The 15103-nt window shown below is 47.3% G+C and overlaps 1 protein-coding gene and 1 non-coding gene across 2 annotated transcripts in view; one reads left to right on the forward strand and one right to left on the reverse strand.

The window, feature by feature from the left end:
• Positions 1–15103, forward strand: part of LOC130294899 (uncharacterized) — a 48664-nt gene that overhangs the window by 15945 nt on the left and 17616 nt on the right. The window lies entirely within an intron of this gene.
• Positions 13927–14113, reverse strand: LOC130295989 (U2 spliceosomal RNA). Its single transcript, XR_008849084.1, has one exon. It is a non-coding gene; the product is annotated as a U2 spliceosomal RNA (small nuclear RNA).

Consider the following 15103-nt stretch of genomic DNA (forward strand, 5'->3'; position numbering starts at 1 on the left):
GCGGCTCACAGTTGGGGGCCCGGCTGTATGAGTCATCTGTGACTGTGGGGACTCATAATGATGCGCACAGTCCTGAAGCCGCCGGCCACCGCGGTGCCTGTCACAGGAGGGGGGGGAGGGGTGTTCAGCGGTCGGGATTGCTGCCCCCATGAAAAGTGCCTTATAGGAAAAACCGTCCCTGGCTGCAGCGCAGTGGACCGGTGGGGCTAAAGGGCTAGCTGCTTTGGGCCCCCAGGAATGCCCCATACACATACACTGCCCCAGGGGTCAAGTCCTGGAAAAAAAAGGGGGGGGGGGGGGGTGTTGTATGCACAGCCGAGATCGCAGGGGTCCCCAATGGCGGGACCCCTGCGATCAGACATCTTATCCCATATCCTTTGGATAGAGGATAAGATGTCTAGAGGAGGAGTACCCTTTTAAAGGAGTACTCTGGGGCAGTATTCCTGCTCCGTCCTGCCCGGGCTGCAAAAAAAAATGAAAATAAACCATCTCTCACCTTCCTGGGTTCCCGCGGAGCGCCACTACAGCTGATCGGTCCTCCGGTCCATCCTCTTCATACTTCCGGGTGTAACGAAGCGTCACATGGCGCTCAGCCTATCGCCGGCCGCCGCGATGTTCTGCCTCGGCCCATAATAGGCTGAGCGCCATGTGACGATTCGTTCACACGGAAGTATGAATAAGATGGACCGGAGGACCCATCAGCTGTAGTGGCGCTCCGCGGGAACCTAGGAAGGTGAGAGATGGTTTATTTTCATTTTTTTTGCAGCCCGGGCAGGACGGAGCAGGAAAACTCTGCACCAGAGTACTCCTTTAAGTACCAGGGCACCAAGATGTATATTTACATCCAATGGGGGAGATTTATTAAAACCTGTGCAGAGGATAAGTTGACCAGTTGCCCATAGCAACCAATCAGATCGCTTGTTTATTTTTTTAAAAGGCCTCTGAAAATGAAAGCAGCGATCTGATTGGTTGCTATGGGCAACTGCTCCACTTTTCCTCTGCACAGGTCTTTATATATCTCCCCCAATGTTCTTAAGGGGTTATCATTCTGATAATACACTGTAACAAAAACCTCCTCATGTCCCTATCATCATGATAACACACTGTAAGAAACCTCCTCATGTAATCTTCTTAGAATTGGGGTGACACACTGTAACAAACCTCCTCCTCATGTAATCACCTTACTACTGGGGTGACACACTGTAACAAACCTCCTCCTCGTGTAATCACCTTACTACTGGGGTGACACACTGTAACAAACCTCCTCCTCATGTAATCACCTTACTACTGGGGTGACACACTGTAATAAACCTCCTCCTCATGTAATCACCTTACTACTGGGGTGACACACTGTAACAAACCTCCTCCTCATGTAATCACCTTACTACTGGGGTGACACACTGTAACAAACCTCCTCATCATGTAATCTCCTTACTACTGGGGTGACACACTGTAACAAACCTCCTCATGTAATCTCCTTACTACTGGGGTGACACACTGTAACAAACCTCATCATGTAATCTCCTTACTACTGGGGTGACACACTGTGACAAAACTTCTCATGTAATCTCCTTACTACTGGGGTGACACACTGTAACAAACCTCCTCCTCATGTAATTACCTTACTACTGGGGTGACACACTGTAACAAACCTCCTCCTCCTGTAATCACTTTACTACTGGGGTGACACACTGTAACAAACCTCCTCCTCCTGTAATCACTTTACTACTGGGGTGACACACTGTAACAAATCTTCCATGTAATTACCTTACTGGGGTGACATGTCTCCTCCAGCTCCGCCCCGCCTCCTCCACAGCATCACACAGGTCCTTCAACCACGATCTTCCCTCTCCACCACAGCTAAGCTCCGCCCCAACATGTGATGGTGACATCATCACAGGTCCTACATCTCCAGCATCTAGCAGTCTGGGCCAGGGGAGGAGACGGAGGGAGGGTAAGAACAGAGAGGATGGTCCTGCAGGACTAATGTAAGGAACAGCATTCCTCCTGTGGAAAATGCAAAGGAACGCTGTTCCTGCAGGACTCGAGCCCTGCACTGCCCCCATACACATACACTGCCCCATACCATACACACTGCCCCCATACACATACACTGCCCCATACCATACACACTGCACCATACACATACTCTGCCCCATACACATACACTGCCCCATACCATACACACTGCCCCCATACACAGCCCCCATACACATACACTGCCCCATACCATACACACTGCCCCATACCATACACACTGCACCATACACATACACTGCCCCATACACATACACTGCCCCATACCATACACACTGCCCCATACCATACACACTGCACCATACACATACACTGCCCCCATACACATACACTGCCCCATACACATACACTGCCCCCATACACCGCCCCATACACATACACTGCCCCCATATACATACACTGCCCCCATACTCATACACTGCCCCCATACTCATACACTGCCCCATACACATGTACTGCCCCCATATACTCACATGCACTGCCCCCCATACACAGCCCCCATACACATACACTGCCCCATACCATACACTGCCCCATACCATACACACTGCCCCATACACATACACTGCCCCATACACATACACTGCCTCATACACATACACACTGCCCCGTACCATACACTGCCCCATACACATACACTGCCCCATACCATACACTGCCACATACACATACACTGCCCCATACACATACACTGCCCCCATATACATACACTGCCCACATACACTGCCCCATACCATACACACTGCCCCCATACACAGCCCCATACCATACACTGCTACATACACTGCCCCATACCATACACACTGCCCCATACCATACACACTGCCCCATACCATACACTGCCCCATACACATACACTGCACCCATACACATACACTGCCCCATACCATACACTGCCCCAATACACATACAATGCCCCCCATAAGCATACAATGCCCCCCATACACATACACTGCCCCCATACACATGCAGTGCCCCCATACACATACACTGCCCCCATACACATACACTGCCCCATACACATACACTGCCCCCATACACAGACACTTCCCCCATACTCATACACTGCCCCCATACTCATACACTGCCCCATACCATACACACTGCCCCATACACATACACTGCCCCCATACACATACACTGCCCACATACACTGCCCCCATACACATACACTGCCCCATACACATAAACTGACGACATACACTGTCCCATACACATACACTGCCCCCATACCTTACACACAGCCCCATACAAATGCACTGCCCCATACACATATACTGCCCCTATATACACACACGTACACAACCCCATGCACACATACACTGCCCCTATAAACACACACGTACACAACCCCATACACACATACACAGTCCCATACCATATAAACTGCCCCATACACATGCACTGCCCCATACACATACACTGCCCCATACACATACACAGCCACCATATACACACATACACAGCCCCCATACACAAAAACAGCCCCATACCATATACACTGCCCCTATATACACACATAGACACAGCCCCCACACACAGTCCACCATACACACAAACACAGCCCCCCCACACACACATACAGCCCTGTACCATATAAACTGCCCCATACACATACACTGCCCCCATACACTGCCCCATACACATACACTGCCCCCATACACATACACTGCCCCATACCATACACACTGCCCCATACACTTACACATACACCCATACAAATATACTCGCATACACAGCCCCATATACTCACCTACACTGCCCCATACACATGCACTGCTCCCATACACATACACTGCCCCCATATACACACACATACAGAGCCCCCATATACACACATACACAGCCCCATACAAAATACACTGCCCCATACACATACACTGCCCCCATCTACACACACATACACAGCCCCCATATACACTGCCCCATACACATGTACTGCCCCCATATACTCACATGCACTGCCCCCCATACACTGCCCCTATGTACACGCACATACACAGCCCACATATATACTGCCTCATACACATACACTGCACCATACACATATACTGCCCCTATATACACACATACACAGCCCCATACCATATACATAGCCTCATACACATACACTGCCCCTATATACACACACACAGCCATACACATACACTCAGGACCAGTTTTAGATTTAATGTGGCGCTGGGCAAAATTAAAAGTGGGGCCGCAAAAGCCAAACAAGTTAGATTTTATTGTGAAACGACTGATGTCATTACAAAGTAAAATTGGTAGTGCATAAAACAAGCGCTTGTAGGCGTCTGTAGGTGGAAAACTGAAAGCGTTATGGTTTTTAGAAGGTGGGGAGGAAAAAACAAAAGTGCAAAAACGGAAAAACGCTGAGTCCTGAAAGGGTTAAATGATCAGGAGCACAAGCCACAAAGCGTATGTCCCTGTAGACACACAATATTTGCTAGACACACAATACCGCTATTGTTCCAAATTAAAAACCACGATAAAAAGACCAATATTCTGACATACAATAACATATACTGTAGTGGTAGATACCAACTATACACTGGCACCCTGCAGATCGAATGAGGCCGGGTTCACATATGTCAGGCGTGCACTGGAGGGAAACTAATGCTAGAACTGATCCCATTTATTTGAATGGGGCAGTTCACAATCATCCAGCGTCTTAATTTTGACACCGGATTGTTGGACACACCGGAGAGGGAGGTTTGGATTACACCCCCTGAAAAGCACTACTGTGCGTGTGTGTATGTATATATATATCATAGGAAAGAAAAATAAAATATATATATATATATATATATATATATATTTCCCAACCAGAGTGTATCCAGCTGTTGCAAAACTACAACTCTCAGCATGCTGGGATTTGTAGTATTCCAACAGCTGGAGGCACCCTGGTTGCGAAACATTGATATATACACACACATGCATAAATCAGTGTTTCCCAACCAGGATGCCGCCAGCTATTACAAAACTATCAATCCCAGCATGCCCAAATAGCCTAAACAGCTGGAGGCACCCTGTTTGGGAAACACTGTTAACAATATATATATATATATATATATATATATATATATATATATATATATATATATACAAAGTCCCGAAATCACAGGACCAGTCAGGTCATGGATCTTGAAATACTGGATTATTTTATTCTTCCCCGCAGCAAATGCAACGTTTCGGAAGTAGTAGCCTTTATCAAGCATAATACAAATACAAAATGTGCATATATATATATATATATATATATATATATATATATATATATCACAGATACATTTCATTGGCTACAACTCATGTGATACAAATGTATAATTATCTAAAAACGCACCTCTATTTAAATTTAATTGGAGCAATGCTCTGTTAATCACAGTGATGTCAAGTTGACATAGCATCCGTCTATATACAATACAATCAATACACATATAAAGTGCCCTGTGCCATATGACATACAGTGCTATATAGTGTTAATTAGGTACCTTGAGTATCAGCCAAATATATAACTCGATCGCACCCAGAACATGCCGATCGCTGCCATCTCCGTTCTCATTCTTGTTTGTATACAAAGCGACTGCTCATGCGTCGGAAAAGTTCCTACGTATCAGCGCATCACTTCCGCTCTCGATCGCTCACAGTAATGTGTGCTGATCAGGTGCGTAATGCCCTTACCCACACTAATCACCATTTGTGTTCTGCGGCTGCGCAAACGGGTCCGGCGATCGTGTTATCACACTGGACATATCGCGATCCAGCCGGCCGGCTGTGCATGCGCATTGTAACCAAACACTTGTAACCTAGCAAATCATGTTTGAATAGTACAACAGTAAATGCTGACATCAAATTATCATGCAACTGATATTTTATTTCTAGATGACATGAATGAGGGCATATATTAGAAAAAATAATAATATATAAGAGGATGGCTGCAATGGCTGCGATCTTGGCTGTAGTGAAGGTCCCCACGCATTTGCTGTGGGGAAGAATAAAATAATCCAGTATTTCAAGATCCATGACCTGACTGGTGCTGTGATTTCGGGACTTTGTTTTTATATATATATATATATCTATATTCTTTTATTTTATTGAAGAGCTGAGGTATGTGCTCTCAAGACACCCAAGTGCAAGTATTCACACAAAATACCGTGCACAAGGATGCGGTCTATTGCAAGCCCTTTTTTTACACTTGATCTTAGCCAAAAGGCCCAGAGGTGATAACAGGTAAAGGGGTGGAACCAACCATGCCCCCTTCATGAGCACTCACACTACTTATAGGGAAGAAAGGAAGGCTGGCAGGCGGCCTCCCATGCATAGGAAAGGAGGGAGGCAGGCAGTCTCCCATACACTCTCTGGGTGGGTGGCAGTCAGCCACCCGTACATACAGCACAGGCTAAATCCACATCATTGCTTAAAAGAAGGACAGGAGTCCATTCCACTCTGATGGAGCAATAAGCAATGCAATCCATACCCTGGCTTTTACAGGAACCCCTGTAATTGTGTAATTCACATTTCTTGCCACAAGATGGCAGTGGTGTTTTAAAATCTTGAACGCTGTGCACAGCTAACTCCATACTGTTGAAATTGCTCAGTGTCTGTCAGACAGACTGGTATTTAGACTCTTCTATCTAGTTAGTTCCGGTGCCCTGCTTCAGCTCGGGCACGGGAGTTACTAACTAAGCTGGGACACTGGCACAGCGTTATTATTAAAACATAATCCTCCCTTACTTTAAAGGAAGGGAGGATTACGTTTTATATCATGAAAAACTATTTCGGAAACTATGTCGGAGTTAGCTGTGCACAGCGTTCAATATTTTAAAACACCACTGCCATCTTGTGGCAAGAAATGTGAATTACACAAGTCAAGAAATATTTTAAAGAAGCATTAATAAAAGTAAATTTTTAGGGGATCTTTAGTCAGGGTTAATCCTGAGGGGATTTATTTCCCCAAGTAGGTTGTTCATTAATAAGTCGGCCCAGAGATCCCTAGGGGATTTAGCTAGTGTAGGTTTTCGTGACATATTCTACTTTAACATAGCGGTAAATTTTTGTGGTTACTTGCATCACAAAATGTCATGAAAATTTAGAAAATTTTGCATTTTTCTAACTTTGAACTCTCTGCTTGTAAGGAAAATGGATATTCCAAATACATTTTATATTGATTCACAAACACAATGGGGGAGATTTATCAAAGGATTTAGACTGATTTTTCCTGTCTAAATTTGTCGCACAGAAAGTCGCAGTCTAAATATGTGCGACTTTTCTGCGACTTTTGCTCTAGATGATTTTTAGAACATGATGCATGCAAGTCTATTTTAGACAGAAATGCATTGGAAAATGCATTGGTGCTGAATTTATCAAGTGCGACTTTTGTGCGACAAGTCGCATCTGCCCAAAATACGCTGAAATGTCAGACCATGCTGGAGCAGGACTAAATGCAGTTTAAGCTGTAGACCCTGAAGTCTGAGCACAGAATTTATCAAGGGCTGTGAGACCTTTGATAAATTAGGAGCACAATAGACAGGAGACTACCACATACGCTGGTCTATAAGCATACCCAGAATAGACTAGATTAGTAAATGTCCCCCAATATGTCTAATTTATGTTGGCATCATAAAATTGACCAATTTTTTACTTTTTGAAGACATTAGAGGGCTTCAAAGTATAGCAGCAATTTTCTAAATTTTCATGAAAATTTTAAAATCTGAATTTTTCAAAGACCAGTTAAGTTTGAACTGGATTTGAGGGGCCATTCTGTGAGAAATACCCCATAAATGACCCCATTGTAGAAACTACACCCCTCACAGTTTTCAAAATGACATTCAAAAAGTGTGTTAACCCTTTAGGTCTTTCACAAGAATTGCAGCAAAGTGGAGGAGAAAAATCAAAATCTGCATTTTTTACACTAACATATTCTTGTAGCCCCATTTTTTTAATTTTTAAAAGTGGTAAAAGGAGAAAAAGCCCCCCAAAATTTGTAGATCAATTTCTCTCGAGTACGTAAATACATCATATGTTGACATAAAGTGCTTTGTGGGCTCACAACATGGCTCAAGAGGGAAAGAGCAACTGTAGGATTTTTTTAAATAAATTTTGCTGTCATGGTTTTTGGGGCCATGTTGCATTTAGGAAGCCCCCATGGTGCCAGAACAGCAAAAAAAACATATGGCATACTATTTTGGAAACTACACCCCTCAAGGAATGTAACAAGGGGTATAGTGAGCCTCAACACCCCACAGGTGTTTGGCGACTTTGCGTTGAAGTTGGGTGTAAAAATGGAAAATTAGATTTTCTCTATCGGCTCCATTGGGGGACACAGACCATGGGTGTATGCTGCTGTCTCTAGGAGGTATGACACTATGGCAACAAAAAAAAGTCGGCTCCTCCCAGCAGGATATACCCGCCTCTAGGCCCTGAGCTAATCAGTTTTAGCTTAGTGTCTGAAGGAGGTGGACATGGTCTGGAATTCTCCAGACCAGGTCTTCTGTTTCTTATTTTTCCTAGTTAGGGTATGTGTTAGTTTTTTATTCCGTTTTCTTTCATGTTTTCAAGTGGGGACTGAGGAACTGCGGCTCACTGTTTCCTCATTGTGATTGAGGGGGCACAGACATTGCGTATATGCGCTGTTCACCCCCTCTCGCCAACGGTCAGCGTCTGGGGTTGTACCTCATGGGTCCGGGTCCCCCTATTCCCTGCTCGCTTTGCTCGCACATGGTAGCTCAGCGTGATGCAGGTAACAGAAAGCTGACTGAAGACCTCACAGAAGACTCCATTAGGTAAGTACTTCTGATTGAGGTGAGTATATATTCTTCTCCCTTTAGGTACTGACTTGCAACCTCTGGAGACCCTCATTTTTTGGCCCACCTTTCAGGGTCCAAGGGGCTGGCCTGTGTTAGGGGCTCTATCTTTTATTCTAAAAAAAAGGGGCGAGCAATGGCATATTGGGAATGAATGGTTTACTTTATTATTATGCACGTGTGTGTGTGTTATACTATGCGGCTGACATCCGCGGCGCTTACTATGTGGCTGACAGCCGCGGCGCTTTTACTGTTCGGGCGCATGAAGCGCCGACTTACTTTCGCTTTCGGCAGCAGACGACTGTCGGCGAATATGTGTATCGCCCGCTCACTTCCCCGTGGGCGCATATGCGGCTGACATGTGCGCCTGGGGCAAGGAGCGGGCGCCATTACTATTGTTCTTCTCGGCGGCCGGGGAGCTATAGCTCCGCCCACAGGGCCGCCGGAGCTCACTGGAGGCGCGGATTGTCCTCCAATCAGCGCCGTGCGTGCGATTTTCGGTGGCAGAGGCCAATCAGACAGGGCCCCTGCTCCAGGCACGCCCCTCTCTAGCTATTGGCTGGCCTGTTTCTCCCTCTCTATCTACACAGAGCGGAGTTCTCCTCACAGCAGCCACCACAGGGGACACAGACTCGGGTGAGATAGTTCTTTTTTCATTATGTTCGTACCCAGAATTGTTCCTCCCTCTAAACAGACAACTGGAGCGTTAGTTTCCTATTTGGTCTGTAAGAACTGTAATTCCAAAATACCTGGTTCTGCTGAACCCACTTGCTCTGCCTGCTCCTCTGCTGCCCCAGACCCCCTGGTACCCTCGGATGCTCTTTCAGTTCTGGTGGATTCGGCCGCCCCTCCAGCCTGGGTTTCTTCCCTATCCCAGTATATGGGCTGACTTGACTCAAGTCTCCCGTTCGGTGGCTGAGGCTTCTCGTGACGTGGTGTCTGCCTTGAAGAGGTCTGCCCTGTGCCAACCCTCTAAAGGGCCCCGCTCCTCTTCTCCACATACTTCACCCTCTCACAGGCGTACTAGGGGTGTATCTTCTGACTCTTCCATTGAGTCTTCAGGTAGACGTGGGTGCTCCCCTCGTGGGTCCCGCCCCCCCGTGTCATCTGGTCACAAACGTCGCTCCTCCAGAGGACGTTCCCGGAATCGCCACTCTGCCTCGCAAGAGTCGCGTACCCGGTCATGGTCGCCCCCCACTTGTTCACATTCTCCTGGTGGATGAGGCTTTCGAATTGGCATCTGACTCGGAGGACCGCTCGGATACAGTTGAAATGGTGAACTCATTGGTTGCGGCCATAAGAGACACCTTTCACTTAGAGGACCCAGGATCTTCGGATGTGACTCCTGAAGTATCTTTTCATCATGCTAAACTGGCACCTCAAAGGTTCAACTCTCACGCTGAATTTGACACCCTTCTGGAATCTGCATGGAAACATCCGGACAAGAGGCTCCCGGGAATGAAGAAGGTTCAGGTGCGTTACCCATTCGACAAGGACCTTGCCTCTAAGGTGGTTTCCCCTCCCTTGGTGGATCCACCATTTTCCCGCCTCTCTAAGGCTACTACACTGTCGCTAGCAGATATGGCTGCTTTCAAGGATTCAACGGACAAGAAGGTGGAGTCCTTAGCGAAGTTTGCCTCTGAAGCAGCAGGCTCTTCTCTGCTTCCCACCTTCGCCTCGGCTTGGGTGTCCAAGGCCCTATCGGTGTGGTGCTCAAAACTCCGTCAGGGTATCCAGGCGGGATCCCCCCAGAGGATCTGTCTGCTTTGGTTCTCCAATGCTCTAAAGCTGGGGACTTTCTGTGCACAGCTTCCATGCAGTCAGCCCGTTGTGCTGCCTTTGCTGTGGGTCACCTGGCGGCCCTCCGCCGTTCCATGTGGCTTAAGGCTTGGGATGTGGATGCGGATGCCGCTTCCAAAAGGTCTCTCACCGAGCTTCCTTTTACTGGTGCCCGTCTTTTTGGCAAGCGCCTTGATGAGATTATCTCTGAGGCGACGGTTGGCAAGAGTTCCTTGTTGCCTCAAAATAAGGCTCGCTCTACTTCCCAGAGGAAGTCCTCTTCCTTTCAGTCCTTTCGGACATTTGGCCCTAATAAGGGGTCTAGGCAGGCGCCTTCGCGGGACAAGAAGGCTCCCTCATTCCGGGCTTGCCCGTCTTGGAAGTTGGACACCAACCGTTCCGGCCGTTTTGCGGCCAAATCGGGCAAACGCAAACCCACTTCTGCATGAAGTGATGCCCCCACCCGCAGATTTTTCTCGGGTGGGAGGTCGTCTCTTACTTTTTCGAGACATCTGGACCACACACATTCAGGACTCTTTGGTCAGGGACGTGGTGTCCAACGGATACCGAATGGAATTTGCCTCCCTCCCGAGGGATCGTTTTTTTCAGTCCCGGGCCCCCCGGTCTCCTTCTCTGGCGAAACAGTTTCGGGAGGCTCTCCGGTCCCTGCTTCTCCAGGGAGTTATTTTTGGGGTTTCTATTCCAATCTTTTTGTGGTCCCCAAGAAGGGCGGTTCTGTGCGGCCAATCCTGGACCTCAAGCGTCTCAACCTTCATCTTCTCATCCGCCACTTCCGATTGGAATCCCTCCGTTCGGTAGTGGCATCCATGGAACAAGGGGAATTTCTTTCTTCAGTGGACATCAAAGATGCCTACCTCCATGTTCCAATATTTCCCAGCCATCAATGGCTTTTTTTCCTATTACTCCTTGTGAAAATGAAAAATTTGGGATAACACCAGCATTTTAGTGAAGAAAATAAAATTTTTCATTTTCACGTCCAACTTTAATGAAAATTTGTCAAACACCTGTGGGGTGTTAAAGCTCACTATACCCATTCTTACATTCCGTGAGGGGTGTAGTTTCCAAAATGGGGTCACATGTGGGTATTTATTTTTGTGCGTTTATGTCAGAACCGCTGTAAAAGGTAAAAGGAGAAAAAGCCCCCCAAAATTTGTTGGGCAATTTTTACCGAGTACGGTAAAGTGAGAGAGCGCCATGCGCATTTAAGGCCTAAATTACGGATGCAAGAGTTAGACTTGCCTCGGATACCAAAATTACCCTATGGCAGTGTTTCGCAAACAGAGTGCCTCCAGCTGTTGCAAAACTCCCAGCATGCCTGGACAGTCAATGGCTGTCTGGCAATACTGGGAGTTGTTGTTTTGCAACAGCTGGAGACTACGTTTTAGAAACCGTGCCATACCAGAGGTTTCTCATTTTTATTGGGGGGGGGGGGGACTGTGTAGGGGTATGTTTATAGGTAGTGTTTTTAGGGTACATTCAGACTGCTGGGGGATTACAGCGAGTTTCCTGCTGGGAGTTTGAGCTGCAGCAGAAAATTTCCTGCATCTCTAGCTTGCAGCGAGAGACTAACTGTAAACCCCCGCCCCTTGTGAATGTACCCTGTACATTCGCATGGAGGGGGGGGAAAACCCCCAGGTACCACCACCATCTTCTCCCCCCCCCCCCTCTCTGCCTGACATCCAGGGGCGGGCAGAGCGGGGAATTTCCATGGTAACCCCTCCGCCTTTAACTTCCATTGGTCAGTAGTCATTACTAATGGCAGGGGATAGGGTGGGATGGCACCACTGCCACCTCGCTCCTATCCCTTAGGAGGATTGGGGCTGTCACTGACAAATCCTTTCATCCCTATTTTCCGGGCAATCGGGTCATCAGAGATCCGATCAGCCCGGAATTGCCACAAACGTCGATTTGCCGCCATGGCCGACATGGGGGGTTCTCAGGACCCTCCTAGGCATTTTCACAGGATGCCTGCTGAAAGATTTCAGCAGGCATCTCGGTCCGGTCCCCGACGGCTAGCGGCGGGGACCGAAATTCCCACGGGCGTATCCATACACCCTCAGTCCTTAAGGACTTTGAAACGGGGGCGTATGGGCACGCTCTCCATCCTTAAGGGGTTAAGATCTGCATATGAAAACAACACGCCTACCTTTGTTGCCTGCAGCCACCTCCCTGGCTGTCCGGACACGGAATCAAACCAACTGTAACGAGAAACTGAAAATAAACAGTATTCACCTGCATCCTTTTGGACTCTTTGCTGAATCAGGGTAATCTGACAACCCATGGTCGTGCTGTTGGTGCTTCTGGTTCTTCCGCTGTTTACACCTGGCAGTGGCATTGAATGACATTTAATAGAACTAAAGGTCCTGGGTGCAACAATCCTCCCATGAGGACCAGCCTCAACAGCTTTGTAGATTGCCCTCATGTTTGCAACTCCATATACATTTTATTTTCTTCATACTTCTTTCTTCATACTTTTTTCTTTCTGTCATTCAGACTTTCATTCATTCTCACTCACTCACTCACTTTAATTCATTTGTTCTCTCTCTCACTCACTCAATTACTCACTCAATCACTCACTCACTCTCTCTCTTACTCACTCACTCAGTCAGTCTCTCTCTCTTTCTTTCTTTTTTTTTATTAATTTTTTTCCATCTTCTTCTTCTTCTTCAGACCCCATCATAGCACTAATGCTTATCCAATACCACCAGCAGATGGAGACACTCCATTGCAACATTGGTTGTGAGCAGCAGTTTCTAAAAACAAATGCCTCATGGCTGATTTCTCATCAATCAATGGATGGCAAATTTTGTTTTTATCATTCACTGACCACAGAACCAATGCATGGTCAAGCAACAGCAATGACGCACCCTTGTGAATAACCATGAGACCCTCACATCATTTAACAGGATTCAGCACCACCTGCAAGACAGCTACGTATCATGTCATGTCAAACCTGCACAGGTGTGCTAGATTAGTATTATTATTAATTTTTTAGTTTTTATGACATCAATCAGTGTGCAAACATGGTCAGTAAAATGCCAAATGGATAGACGTTCATAAACCAGTCAGTGCAACTCATTATTGTGGTCTCTAATTGTGGAACTCTTTTTTTTTTTTGTGAGGACACGATGAGCTTATCCAATTAAGGAGGCCATTCAGCAGTACTGGGTCTGGACAGCAGCGGCACCTTCTGCAGCCAGACTGACAGACATGACAAGGCAGGCAACAGCTGCAGCAGCACCCACAGAGGATTAAATAAGAATCTGTCTTTTTTAACACTGGAATGGGGTGGTGCACTGTACCCGAAGATACTGCCATATCGGGTCAATGCATTGGGCGACGGAAGCAAGTTTCCAAATCGGCTCCCATTCTCAAAAATCCATTTAATTTATGGTCCCCAGATAGGGGACGTATCAGATATTAAACTGATAAGAACAGATTTTTGATTGAAAAAACCTTTATTACCAATCAATTGTCAATCACACAATAAATATATTCACCATAACAGAACTGACTTTTTTTTATCTATCTATCTATCTATCTATCTATATATATATACCGTATTTATCGGGGTATACCACGCACCGGCCTATAACATGCACCCTCATTTTACCAAGGATATTTGGGTAAAAAAAGTTTTTTACCCAAATATCCATGGTAAAATGAGGGTGCGTGTGTGCGCGTGTATACCCCGATAAACCCCCAGGAAAGGCAGGGGGAGAGAGGCCGTCGCTGCCCGCTTCTCTCCCCCTGCCTTTCCTGGGGTCTAGAGCGCTGCTGTCGGCCCTTCTCACCCCCTGGTTATCGGCGCCGACAGCCAGGGGGAGAGAAGGGGCAGCGGCACCCATTGCCGGCGCCGCTGCCCTGTTGCCTCCCCCCATCCCCGGTGGCAAAATTACCTGGGTCGGGTCCGCGCTGCTGCAGGCCTCCGGCGCGCGTCCCCTGCGTCATTGCTATGCACGGCGCGGCGCATGACGTCAGTGCGCCGCGCCGTGCAGCGCATAGCAACAGGTAATTATGCCACCGGGGATGGGGGGAGGCAACGGGGCAGCGGCGCCGGCAATGGGTGCCGCTGCCCCTTCTCTCCCCCTGGCTGTCGGCGCCGCTTCTCTCCCCCTGGCTATCGGCGCCGGCACCGTTAGTCAGGGGGACAGAACGGGCAGCGGCGCCGATAGCCAGGGGGTGAGAAGGGCCGGCAGCAGGGCTCTAGACCCCAGGTAAGGCAGGGGGAGAGAAGCGGGCAGCGACGGCCTTTCTCCCCCTGCCTTTCCTGGGGGTGTATCGGCGTATAACACGCACATAGAATTTAGGCTGAAAATTTTAGCCTAAAAAGTGCGTGTTATACGCCGATAAATACTATATATATATATATATATATATATATATATATATATATATATAGATATATAAAAAAAAATATTTTATTGAAGAGCTGAGGTATGTGCTCTTAAAGAGTAGCTATC

Source organism: Hyla sarda, chromosome 11 (genome assembly GCF_029499605.1).
Source record: "Hyla sarda isolate aHylSar1 chromosome 11, aHylSar1.hap1, whole genome shotgun sequence".
In the NCBI taxonomy this organism is placed as follows: domain Eukaryota; kingdom Metazoa; phylum Chordata; class Amphibia; order Anura; family Hylidae; genus Hyla; species Hyla sarda.